Here is a 13,783-nt window from a genome sequence, read left to right as displayed (position 1 = left end):
GGCATTGACTCACATTGATTTCCTGTGCGTGGGTGTTACCTTCTAGGTTAATTCTTTTTAATCTAACCTTTTCTCTAGTTCCTGGTCTCCTTTTCCTATTGGCCTCAGTTGCTTTAAGGTATCTGCTTTAGTTTCTCTGCATTAAGGGCAACAAATGCTAGCTAGTTTTTTAGGTGTCTTACCTATCCTCACCCCTCCCTTGTGTGCTCTCGCTTTTATCATGTGCTCATAGTCCAATCCCCTTGTTGTGTTTTAGGCAACTCTTAGATTACAGTCAACTTTAACTTTATCACACACTGTAGCTTTTTAGTATACACTTTTAAAACTTACTCAGACCTTTATATAATATTTTGAACCCTTTGATGGTTTGTCCTTATCCCTCCTCTCCATATTTGGAACAATCTTTAAGACAAACCCTCTTTATAAAATCTTTTCTCATCCAAAAAAAAAATTTTCCTTTTCTTTCTTTAACTTTAAAAAAAATACACTTGATACCTATCTATATCCTTTCCACTTGTTTACTTTGTAACTTGTATTTTAAGATTAACTAAGAATTTTAAATTTATTATAGGGGCTGGAGCAACTAATTAGTAGCCCAAGATTTTTTTTTTTTAAGGAATTTATGATAGGCATAAGCCCTTGTGTCCCTCAGGCTTGAGGGGATGTTGTTTTTGGGTATGGAAACTGAGGGATCTTTGAGTTTTATTTGAATAGGGAGGGCCGTCCAGGCTCGCCCTACAGTCATCCCATTAGTACACACTGTGGGATCTATTTGTTCCTGAAGGAGGAGGCAGCAGAGATAGCTGCCTGGGGGGAGGAGGATTTAAGCTTTTAATTGAGATAGTAAATCCCATCCCAGCAGGGACACTGGAGTTTTAGGTACTATGAGGAGAGTGACAGAAGGGGAGGTCTCCCCAGGAGCAGGCCAGAGGCTGGGTAAAATAGCACTCTAGGGGCTGGCCAGATTTGCCCCGAATGATAATCTTGTCATTGGACCAGGGACTGGGAGAGAAAGGTAAAACAGAGAAATGTGCTCCAGTCTCTAGTAGGAAAATGACCTTTTGTTTTTCTGCCATTATGTCTCCTCAACATTGATGCCAAGAAGTGGAGTGTGAACAGGAGATCGGGACCCATCAATCCATAGGAGGTGGCACCCCCGCCTTCCATCTGGAGATGGGAGGCACTTAGACCTCCAGTGATTACTTTTGTAGAGAGGGCAGGGACCTGGTTGGGGTCGGGGCTGACTCATGTGCTGTGCCCCCTTTTGAGCATCCTCTGCAGAAGTGCCCCTCCTGTCCACCATGGTAGCAAGTTCAGGATGCAGGCCCCAGTCGGTTGGGGGCAGCAGTGAGGTCATGATGTCTCTTATCTTTCTCTCTGTTAGTAATGTCCCGGTTATAGTATACAGACATGGCTAGTTGTATTAGTTCATCCAATGACTTTTCTCCTTTAGCCACAGACTGAGTTTTCTACGAATATCTGGGACTGACTGTTAGAAATTTATCTTTGAGGAGAACCTCTCCCACCTGTGACTCTGTGTCCCCTGTGGTATGCTTTCTGATAGCATCCTTAAGATGCTGCAGAAAGGTAAGGGGGTTTTCTTCAGGGCCTTGCTGTACTACAGTCACCTGGGAATAGTTTAGAGGTTTGACTTTGGTCTTTTTTAGCCCTTCCACTATGAGGTGGAGTGAGTGGCATTGGCACCATTTATCCTCCTCACCATTTTTTTTTTTTTTAGCAATGCTGGGGAATTGAACCCACGACCTTGCACATTGCTGGGCAGACATTCTCCCATTGAGCTATTTCCTCAGCCCCAAATATCTTTTTTGTCTTTGGCTGTACTGAGATTTGAGCTCAGGACTTTGTGCCTGCAAAGTGGCATTTTACTGCTTGAGCCATATCATCAGCCCCTTTTAGTGTGGCTCTGTGAAGGGGATTGCCTGTGCCCCTGTAGGTATAGGCACATTCATTCTCACATTTCCAGGTGACATGGGTATCGGGGCTCATTGTAAATGTTAATCATTTCCAACCTGAGTGGCCTGGGCCAGAACCCATTGCTTTTTTTAATGAGGAAAGAGTTTGGTATAATAGAAGCATAATATCCTTCCATGCCAATTCAAACGTTTAGATCACAAGGATAAAGGTTTGGATGTATTTGTCTGGGACATCAGTATAGCTAACCAGATCTTTTTTTTTTTTTTAATTTCCCTTAGATCTGATAACTGGAAGGGGATAGACTTGCCCTCTTCCTACCATTGTCTGTTGAAGGGGGAACCTCCATTAGGAGGTTTGAACATAGGGGTGGCTTAGAAGGTAGGGCAGAGGGTGAAACAGTAGGGGTGGGGGACTTGTCACTGATAAGGGGCATTTCTGGTCCTCCTTTCCCATATTTATCCTGTGGCTAACAAAGAATGGCCAGCGTTTGAGTGTCTAGATATCAATTATGGAGCCAATCTGGGTGGTCTTGGAGATAAAAGAAAATTTGTATAAGGCACAAATTTTCCCTTTTTTTCCTTTTACAGAAAAAGTCTAATTGGAGTATGGTATTGTAATTTAGGAACCCTGTGAAGGCCACTTCTCTTGGTCACCTAAGTTATACTGAGGCCAGGCCTCAGTACAAAGCTTCTAACATTTCCTTTTAACGTTTTAATAGACAGGCCAGAAGACTGCAAGGGGGCAGATCCCATCTAGAAAGATGACAACAATAAACTGGGTCAGTTCCCTTCTTGTCCTGACTGGGAATGACCTTACTAATGAGTCCAGGTGTCCCTGTCTTGTGACTTCCTCCCCTATCTGTGGTCAGGACTGGGGAAAGTGAACTGATTGGGTTAGACCACCTGACCAAAACAGTGAGAAAAAAAAAAACCAAAATGCTAGGATCCTGCCTTTTATCTAACAGCAAGCAGCCTCTTTAATAAAGGCTACCTTTTTAACAAAGGAATACGTCATCTGTAAAGTTAGAGAAGGGCATTCAGAGGGTGTCCCAGGGCAATAACAGTACCATAAGGGATGACTAGTGCTAATATTTGGAGGGAAAATTTATGCTGAGGCCAAAAATATAGGAAAATTTAAATGAGAAGTTCAGAGACCACAGTAACATCCATTTTGTTATTTCTGGGACTGTAACCTTGAGATAACAATTAGCTTATGAGGGCTGGGTCAGTCAGGCCCAAGGCGTACAGTGGGGCTGGGAACTAGGCTTAGAGCAAAGCACCATTGCCCCCTCCCATGCCCAGGATGAGCGATCCCATCCTGCAGCCTGTCGCCCCCCCACCCCCGGCCCGTGTACACACACCTGTGCATGTTTATTTTTCCTCTCATCCATTTTGGGGAAGTGGCACTGGGCAGCAGCCATTGCCATGTGTGGCTAGCAGCCTAGGATGTGCTGGGTCCTCTCTATGGATTTTCTTAGCTATGGCAGGCATCCTGCTGTGCCCAGGGGCCAGCATGCCTGTGCACAAGTGTGCCTGTTTGCTTTCCCTCCTCCCCTTGTGGGGGCAGAGTTAGGGCATGAGTGTGGCAGCTGCAGTTTTTTTGTAAGTGCTTTTGCCTCGCTGGTGCCTAGCAACTGAGAGGGCAGACCAGGAGGGCTGGTAAACTAGTTGGAATAACTTAAGCCATAAGGTACGATGCTACAAGTTTTTCTTGGGGAGCCAGGATCCCAGTAAGCCCAGGGAGGGGAAAACAGAGATAAAGGACAAGGCAGGACCAGGGAGGGAGCAGAACAGGTGTATTTTCCAAACTCACTGAAGGAATCCCACAGCTATTTAGAACTGCTTGGGAAAGAGGAAGGAGAGGCTAAGGGTTCAGGGAAAAGAGAGTTTCCAGCCTCAACGCATGAGGGGTTATTGGTCATCCCTGCTGTCCAGGTCAATCCTGCCCGAGGGCAGTACTGGTGCACTGGAAGCAAGAGATGACCTCCACTCTTGGGCCATGGGAACCATGAAGGAAGCATAAGAGATCTGACTGTCTGTTTGCCATGGACATGGATGGAGGGATCCAAGACTTAGCTGCCTTTGGAGCCTCAGCGTGGTCAGGAAGTTGCATCTCCAGCCTTTGGGTGACACCAGGGAGTGACCCGGCCAGAACACCTTTTGTGGCTTGAAGACAAACTTTCTTTTCCACTGGCTGTTTTTGGACCTCCTCTTAAGCAGATCAGATCTTGAACAAGAGAGAGTTAGAGTTTAAGGAGGGGAAAAAGAAAAAGCCTCAGTGCACTGAAGTCAGGTTCTGCCCAGGTAGCATTGGCAGTGCAGTATAATCCCCCATCTGGCCTCTGAGTTTCCTCAGATTGCCTGCTGTAAAGTGGTAATGGGCTCAGAGCTTTTTCTCAGTTTCCCAAGGGAGAAATCCTCCTTAACAAGACAGAGAGAGAAAGGGACAGCCTGAGAGTTCCACCATAGCTAGGCCATGGTGGGGGGGTCTTTCCTGGAAAACAGACTCCACTGGAGTGCCAGATACTCATGGTCACATTCCTAGGCAGCCTTCTCTTTTGGTTCAGAAGAGATTGGGTCCCTTTGTGATCGCCAAAATGTTATGTGCTGGTGTCGAGGGTCCTTGCCTTCACAGGCTGGAGAACTGGCTCATGAGGCAGCTGAATGATGAGCCAAAGCTGGTATATGAAATAGGATTTATTAGAGAGAAAGGAAAGGTTACAGCTAAGGTACTGCAGTGGAGCCCAGAAGCCAGTAGCTCGCTGCACAAGTGAAGGCTGGGATTTTAACGGATATTTTAACTCTGGGTTAGGTGGTTTTTCTCATTGGCCATGGATTTGCGGGCTTTCTCAGGTGAACTGGTTTGGTTAGCACCTTTATTGGGGGTAGGGGGAGCAATCTTGAGAGCATTTCACTCATCAGCCCTGTGGCAGATCTGTATCTCTCCTTTAGATGCAGGAATGCAGGCTTCCATGTCTTCAGGATGCAGGAATGATATTGCTCTCCATGGGAGATGGGATACTCACTCATCTGCCTTAGGTCTCCAGACCCAACAGAATGAAAGCTTTGTGGAGGGGGTTGGTGGGGTGGCACAAACAAGTATACACATCTAAGTAAATGTAAAAACGATAAAATAAAAGGAGAAAAAAAAGAGAGAGAGATTGAAAGTTCCAAATTGCCCTTTGGGGGACTTGTACCAATTTACACTCTCATTAGCCATTAAGAAATCCTGTCTTCCCAGCCGTGCTCCATATCCTCTTGGGGCCATGTGGGACCTGACTGGAGAAGAGGACCTGAAGAGGGAGGTGCCATTGGAGTGGAAGTGACTACAAGTGAGAAAACAGAGGCTTAGGTTAAGTGACTTGTTCAGAGGATTTATAAAGACTATCTTGCAGCATGCAGAAATGTTTGTTAAATAATGTAACAAGAAGAAAAAAGCTGTATGTATAACTGTTTAAATGTAATGATCACAACTATGTAAAAATAGAAATATCTGTGGGTGTGCTGACTACCCATCCAGAATATTCTAGGACAGTCCTAGGTTTAAAGATTCTGTTAAAAAAAAAAAAAAAAGATTCTGATTGTTTCACTCTCTTTTTTTTTTAATTTTGTTTTTTGTTTAAATTTTTTGACAGTACTGGGGTTTGAACTCAGGGCTTCGTGCTTGCTAGATAGGCACTTTACCACTTGAGCCACTCTGCCAGCCCTCTCTCATTGTTTCTAATCAGCTGCTGATTTTAGAAATATATGATTACTTTACATAAAGCTAAAGACTAAAGATTATATTGAAGACATTTAAGGAGATACTGTACTTTTTAAAATATGAAACTTGGAAAATCTAAAGGGTGATATCCAATACAAATCTAGGAGATTAAGGAAACAGATATTTGGAGAAGGTATCTTAGCCTTACTAATTAATGTAAATTGACATCAATGTCTTGTCTAGTCATTAAAGCTATTCCAATCATTGGATTTCTGTGGTGATTGTCTTTTAAAGGTTAGCCTGGACCAACTGCATTGTAATTTCTTTACCCCCAGTAGTACAAGTGAGCAGAATCAAAAGAGAAATCTTGTATTTATTTCTAGTAGTGAAAATAACAGTTGTCAGTTAGTTGTTTCCAAAAGGTTAAAAAATTTAATTTTTTTTAAATCCTGCTTCCATGGTTAGTCTTTCTCTCTATTCATTTCATCATCCACCCACCCACCCATCCATCCAACACTTACTGGTTTCCTACCATGTCCCAAATTTTGTGCTGAGCACCTCTGCATTTGAGAGGTTCACTGGTAGAGCTAGAATACAGTGTGATAATTAGAACACAGCATGATAATTCAGTTTAATTATCAGTTCAGTTAAGTAAGAATGTGTCAAGAATCTGTTCTTTGTAGAATACTGTGTTGGGCACTTGTGTATGCAGTAGAGAAAGAGATAACTGGCCCTGCTCCAGGGAGCTCATAGCCTAGTGGAGAAGACAGTAAACAAAACCCTAACTAAATAATTATTATTGCAAGGGAATTAAATGCAGTTCCGGGGTGAAGAATAATAAAACAAGGATCCCAGTTCAGCAAGATAGTACAGGACGCTATTACTAGAGGTATATTCAGGGAACTGAGGCACACAGAGGGACAGCTAATATGATACACCCTGGAGGATTTGAGGAAGGCTTTCTAAGGAGCCCCCAAACCCTCAAACTGAGTCTGAAAAAATAGGAAGAATTAAGTAGGGGAAAATGTCACAATGAGTAATCCCAAGAGAGAGACTGAGGATACGGAAGTTTAGAGGTATCAAGGTGACCAAAAGCATGACTTGCCAGGGGACTAGCAAGTGCATCAGTGGCATAGGGTAGGGGTTCAGGTGGGAAGGGGCCAGGATGAGGCCAATGCCAGGCTGAGAAGCTTGCAGTTCATCTGGATAATGATAGCATGCATAGTTTACCAACCGCCCCCTTTCCTCCCCTGAGCACTTCAGGTTCTTAGAGCCTTTCATAAAGTCGGAACACATAAATTGTGTTTTATGCCACTATCAAGCTGTACATTTAAATGAGTGTCACATGTTGTCCATTGCAGATTTGATTTTCTTTTTTAGTTCTAGAGAAAAATGGGCCTGAAATTCCTTTTTTGCTTTCAACTGCCTAAAGGCTACTTTTTCTTACCTACAAGGGGACATTTTAGGGCATCTGGAGATGAACAGAGGGTGGCCAGAGTGCCCTGGGGGAGATATACAGAGAAACTTTGATATAGGGGTTTCTGGCCAGCAGGGACCTTGGAGAATGGCTGTATGAGCATGGGTCTGGGTTAAGATGAAAGGGAGCTGAACAGCTGAGCCCCTGGCACTGCCCAGTGACCTGCATCTGCAGGGTCACTTGTCTGAAGTCAAGATCAAAGCATCAAAACTGCACCAGAGAGAAAGCAACACTCTAGTTTGCCTCCTCCGTGTGGGTGGCTGGTTGACCCACTGTGTGCTGGGGCTGCTTCAGCCCCAGAGTTTGGGGACATTCAAGAGAAGAGGCAAAACTCCATCAGAGAACCACTGTGTTTCTTGCTAATCAGGTATGGGGTTTCTCATTTGAGAAGAAATGAAGTTATGGTATTTGCACAGTGAGCTTTTGAAGACATTCTTACAAATCATAGATGTAAAATAAGTAACCTTTTAGTACTTGCCGTAAGGAGTAACAAGTTGAAGGACAGTTTTTTGGATCACATGAGACAAATGCTCTCTGGCTGTCCTTGGGGTGGGAAGCCATGTTGGGCCAGTGCAGCGCAACCAGGGGTTGGGCCGTTCCCTGCTCCTGGTCCTATGAGTCAGGTAGGAGCTCTCTCAGGGATAGTTACTTCTGTTGTTCCAGTTTGTGGATGAGACTGTGGAGGCTCAGAGAAGTGAAGGACTTACCCAGAGTCATCCATAGGAAGAGGCAGGATGGCGAAGGTCAGCAAGGCATTTGGACTCCAGGAAAATGCTGCTTCTGCTGCAGACTGTGGTGAGAAAGGGAAGAGAAGAGAGACAGGAAGAGGAAAAATAAGAAAAAGAAACAGAGAAGCATGAAAGAAAAGGAGGAGGAAAGTGGCAGGAGATGAGGAAAGAGGAGAGGAGACTAACTTTTGATCAAAGCCTTGATGCCATCAGTCTTCTTCCTACTACTCCTGTCATCCTCTTCCTCCTTTTCTTCTTCTCCTCCTACTCCTCTTCTTCCTTCTTTGTCCTCTTCTTCTTCCTCCTCTTTCTCTTCTCCAAATTCCAAAGAAGGAAATGCATTGGCAGCCTGGTTGCCTGAATTTCAACTCCAAGACACAGCAGCAGATTTAAAAAGCCCATTGTTCCATGTGCTGATAATATAACGCTGTAAGTTGTAGCCCAGTGTACAAAGCACCACCCCTCCCCCGCAACTGGTGACCTGTGGGGACAGCTGAATGCCTTCTGGTGCACTGAGCCCAGAAGAGTAGCGCTGGCCTTTCAGAAACAGCTAGCCTGATTCATCTAGAACAAAAGCCAGCTCTTCCTGCTAAATCCCTGGCAGGCACAGGCTGTGAGGCCAGTGGGTCCCTGTGCCCATCCACAGGAAATGTTTTCTTTTCTCTTTTAAAGTGCTGGGGATCAAACCTAAGGCCTCTGAAGGTAAACCTCATATTGACCCAGCTCCAATGGTGTCAGTCGCCTACCATCCACACCTTCCCACTGCCTGTTCCTTCAGGGTGGATGCTCCAGGCCCTGCATGAGAGGCAATGGCTGTGAAGGAAATCTGGTGTCTAAGTCCCAGCTCTGCCATTTCCCAGCTGTGCCGTAGAAACAAGTGACTCAGTTTCTCCTTCTGTGAAGTGGGAGTGTGAGTAGCACCAATCTGAGAAATTTGTTGTTAGGTTTGAAGGACATAAGGCCCACAGCAGGCATCCGTGAGTATGTTGTCGTTCTGTTTCTTGTAAGCCTGATACAGCTTGCTCTCTGGCTGTGTCCATAACTTGGTCCATGCCACACACACTGGCATAAGCTCACTCATCTTAAACACCTCCAACCCATTACCTATGGGTCCCCATAATGATATCAGCTGCTGTTTACAGAGCCCTTCCATGCACCAAGCATGGGCATGGTAATTTCACTTAATTTCCCCACAACTCTTGCAGTGGATACTATTATCAGATGAAGAAACCAAGGCACCAGAGAGGCTGTGTGTAAAAATAGCACCACCTCAAAGATTTTTTTAGTGTGTGTGTTTAAGGAATTTTATGAAGTGCTTTTTATTTCTAAAGTATGATTTATAACCTCTCTTAAAATAGCTCTACATTAAAAAAAAAAACCCTCCAAAACTCTTCATATAAATAAATAGTAAGTAGGGGCAGGGGTGCAGCTACATGGTAAAACACAGTGTTTAGTGTGACCAATAACTTTGGTTCAATCCCCAGCACCATTAAAAAAATAAATAAATAAAACAAAAACAAAAGGAACCAGAAAAAGGGCCAGGGGTGGTGGCTCATCCCCAGCTCTTCAAGAGGCAGAGACAGAGAGGATTGTGGTTTGAGGCTGGCCCAGAGAGAAAGTTAGTGAAATCCCATTTCAACTAGAAGCCCCACATGGTAGTGTGGCCTGAGATCCCATCTATGAGGGAGGATTGAGGTCTGAGGCCAGCCCAGGCCAAAATTCAAGACCCCATCTAAAAAACAATTAAAGCAAAAAAGTAGCAGAGCACCTACCTAGCAAGCACAAGGCCCTGAGTTTAAACCCCAGTACCACACACAAAACAAAGCAAAAACAGAACAGTAAGCTGTTATTGGTCATTACCAAAGTAGTCAGGGGGTGGGCCTAACATCATACCCTAACATTGTTAAGATGAAACAAAGCAATTCTGATCCTGTAGAGGAGACACAGGAAAGACCTTACCTCGGTCTTGGCCTTCTTTCACTTTGGCTGTGTTTTGGAGATTTGAATTCCATCTACTGCTCACCCAGCTGTGGAAGCTTAGGCAGGTGACTTACTTTTCTGAGCCCGCTTACTGACTTGGAACATTGGAGATAAGAAGGCTTCATTGAAGTAATAAAGTGGCCAGCATATAGTAAGCACTCAAAATTTGTTAGTTATAATCATACTTTTTGTTCTTACAAAACAAATGCCGTTGTCATAGGGCTAGCTTTATGGGGCTAAAAGCAGTAGTGGCAGGCCTGGCAGAAGGAAGAAGAGCATCAGTCTCTCTTTGAAAATCTAACCTGGAAGCCAGCTAACTGAGAACTCTTTGCTGATAATAGTCAGTGACCCTTGGTTACATTCATGCTATGCAGCATCTTACTGGAATTCATGGAGCATAATTACAGAATGATACCTGCTAGAAATCCAGTGATGTGGAAATCCACAAATGTGGGCCTTAGGACTGACAGTGGTTGCATGGTACTCATAGTTTTAAGGTCTCAGTGGCAAAGCACTTGCTTAACATGCATGAGGCCCTGGATTCAATCCCCAACACCAAAAAAAAAAAAAAAAAAAATATATATATATATATATGTATATATAAAATAAAATTATTAGGAAGTAATACTTTGAGAATTTATTGCTGTTATAATATATTTAATTACAAGTTTATATAAATTGTTTTTGGGGGTTGTTTCTAACAGCCAGCTGTAAAAACTCCTGGAAATTTAGTAGCCAGTCCTTGCAGAGCTGGTGTGAGCTGGCTCTAGCACAGCACCTCCCCGAAGGGGGCCCAGGCTTCTTTCCTCCCTCCAGGCCTGCCTTCCTCCAACCTCCACACCTGTGTTCATTTTGTGCCTTAGCAGAAATCACTGTCCTCTTCCTCACCTCCATTCTTTCTCCTCCCATCCTTTCAAGGCCGACTGAAGCCTTCTGCTCGGTGAAGGCTTTGCCAGGCCTCCCCCCACCGTTTCTCTGGGAAGTGTACCCCTTCATCTACAGGTGACAACAAGAGAATCTAGGTTTGGGCAGTGTGACCCTGCCACTCTGGCTGGAGTTCACTAAATAAAGAGTAGGCACCTGGCTCAAGTCCAAGTCAGGATGTGGACCACAAATAAGATTCCAGCTAGTAAATACCATTTTGTGGAAAGCAGAAATGCTTGTGTGATGAGGCAGAGGAATGAAGTGCTAGGCAGAGATGAAAGATGGGGTGAGCATACTTTCTGGGTTCTCTTTAGTGCTGAGGCCCTGCTTATGGACTGATCCTATGACTCAGCTGCACTCCTGCCCAGGTGTTCCATGGGATATTCCAGAATCTTCTGGGAGCTCTTGCTCAATTAATTCCTTATATAAAATCCCCACCTTATGCTCTGCTTCTAGGAATCTATTATAAGGCTTTTGTTGTTCAGCAAATACTTGTCTTAATTTATTTTTCTGAAGCTCGAACCAAGAGAGAACTTCAAAATAGAGCCCATAGATCCAGAAGTCTTCCCTGATGGTCCAGCAGTCTTCTCTGTAGGTTTCCCCATGCCTAACTGGTCACTTCACAAGGCTCTTACTGTGAACAGGATTGAAGATGGCTGCCTCAGAATGGAAGCTTGGCCTTCGGAGATGACCAGTGCTCACAAGCCCAGTCAATGAACCCCAGTTGTCACATCAATTCTAAATTCTGATAATGTAGCTTCGTTCAGGTGTCCACACCTAATGCTGTCAACTATTTGTGTGTGTGGGGTGTGTATTATAATACAAACATGGGTGTCCAGTGAGAGCCACCCCTGTGGGTAGGAAGAGGTGTTCTCAAGGAGGAAGCAAGCACCCCCTCATTGTCCACTGCATGGTCTATGTGTGGTCTTCATTTCTCCCATTCTCACTATGGGGAGGAGGGGACTTCTGGCAAAAGAATATATAGAATTATCCCATCAGAAGAAAGCCAGATTGTCAAGGCATGCACTCTGAGGTAAAGATCCAGGATGGAGTCCAGAAAGGCATGAGGACAAGACACCAAGGCAAAGAGGACTTCTAGGCACCCCTGCAAGACAGACCTGACCCTGAAAGAGCAGGTCAGGATCCTGACCAGCAGAGAAACTCACACGTCAGTGTATAAAGCAAAGGGCCAGGAATGTGCTTGCCTCCTCTTTAAATATTGGTTATTAATCATCATCGTTGTCCTCATTCTAGTTATAATCGTTTCCGGTGCTCACCTGTGCCTATGTTCTTCTTCATCAAATGGAGCAATTCACAGAGTTACAGGGGGAAGCCCCTCTGCTTTCTCTGGCCTCAGTTTCCCCATCTCTAAAATGAGGAGTTGGGCCAGATATTCTTCAGTGTTTTTCTCCATCCCAATATGATATTCTCCATCTTCATGGAGACACAGATTCAGATGCCCTCTCCCTTTTTCTGAGAGAAGTTGCTGGGTTTTGAAATGATACGTTAGATAATTCTAAGGCACGTGTGTGCCGGGGCTTATAATCAAAGAGCACAGAGGCAGACAGCCTCTATTTTTGTCTTTTTCCCCACCTGCTCTACAGTGGGCCACGGGCAACCTCTGGAAAAACCAGCAGCAAAGACAGGGCCTCCCTGGAGGTGGGCACCCTGCTTCAGTTCTCAGAAAAAGTGGAACTTGGCAGTTTCCCAAGCCAGGAAGGATGACAGAATGTGACATAAAACATTCAGCAAAGGACCAGGGGACCAAGACTGCATAGTATCACTTGTGTGATCTCTGGAGAGCTACTTAACCTTTCGGTGGCTGGGCCTCCTCTTCTGAGATGGTGGATGCACATGGTAGTGCTTTCCTTGAGAGGCAGGGAAGGGAAGTTGAGAATGAAAGCCCCAGGGTGTGGTGTGAGGCACTGGAGAAACGGTTCCAGTGATCACTGGTGTGGTAGAGAAAGGTAGGCGGGCGGAAGTGCCGGGCTGGGATTCCCCAGGCCCTGTGGCTTCCCTGGCTGCTTCTCAATGGAAAAATCAGGAAGTGAGTTCTGCTTCTTGTTTTCTCTGCTACTGCAATAACACCAGCCTTTCCTGCTCTGAGCCCTGGCACCAACAATTACTGACATTTTACCTTGTCTTAGAGGAGCTTTACACTGGATGAATATGGGCTGCTGTCAGCACCTAGGCTGGGATTGGATGTCTTGGCCATCTGGTCCAGTGCCCTGTCCTTTACACGAGTTCTCCCAAACTGGAGTCATGGGGCAACTGCAAGTGGCCTGGAAAGCTATGATTGTACCAGGACTGTGGCTATTTCTCCAGAGTGTGAGGTGCTGTTGTTTAAAAGGAATCTTGCACTAATCTTTCTGGCCAGTGTGAGTTTTCTCCACCACCTGAGATAATACCTGCCCTCACACTAATAAGGGAATCCATTTACAGAGAACTCACTATACTTGCCATTGTGCTAAGAGCCTTTCTCCCTTCCTTTCCACGAAGAAGCAATTAACTGTGCCCATTTTATAACTTATAAACTGAGACTTGGGTATGTGAAGTAGGTTACCCAGAGTCACAGGATTGGCGAACGCCAAGAGTTCCAACACTGGCCTTCCAGCTCCAAAGCCTGGCTTACTGTTTTTATTTTAGGACAAGGATGCACTTGACATTTCTTGTTCCTTCATTCTGGAAGAAGTTGGCAATGAGTCTCCTTGATTTCCTTCAGCGGTACTAGACACTTCTCCCCTCCCTTTGCGGGGAGAAGAGCTTTGGTTTCTAAAGTCCATCCTGGGCTGGAATCTGCCTCCCATTGTCTTGGTTGAGCTTTGCCGGCTGCCCACGCCCACTGAGTTGCTTGGCCTCCAGCCGCCACTCTCGGCCACTTCAGATCCGGGCCTCAGTTTCTTCCTGTGTAAGCGCCTTTCAACCCGACGTAGGGAGGGACTCACGGCGCTCTGGATGAAGCCAGCCTGGAGCCAGTCCCCACCCTCCCGGCCGCCCGCGAGAGGGGCCGCGCTCCTCCCCCCAGCCCCGCCCCGAG

The 13,783-nt window shown here is 45.3% G+C and overlaps 1 long non-coding RNA gene across 1 annotated transcript; it reads right to left on the bottom strand.

Annotated features, from left to right (window-relative positions):
- Positions 1–4,616: 4,616 nt before the first annotated feature.
- LOC141415377 (uncharacterized) lies at positions 4,617–8,360 on the bottom strand. The gene is made up of 3 exons (XR_012440331.1): positions 8,029–8,360; positions 7,822–7,904; positions 4,617–5,260 (listed from the first exon to the last, which is right to left on the bottom strand). It is a non-coding gene; the product is annotated as an uncharacterized lncRNA (long non-coding RNA).
- Positions 8,361–13,783: the final 5,423 nt, after the last annotated feature.

Source organism: Castor canadensis, chromosome 13 (genome assembly GCF_047511655.1).
Source record: "Castor canadensis chromosome 13, mCasCan1.hap1v2, whole genome shotgun sequence".
NCBI classification, from domain to species: Eukaryota; Metazoa; Chordata; class Mammalia; order Rodentia; family Castoridae; genus Castor; species Castor canadensis.
Note: the sequence above shows the minus strand (reverse complement) of the source record. Positions and strands in the feature narration are given on the sequence as shown.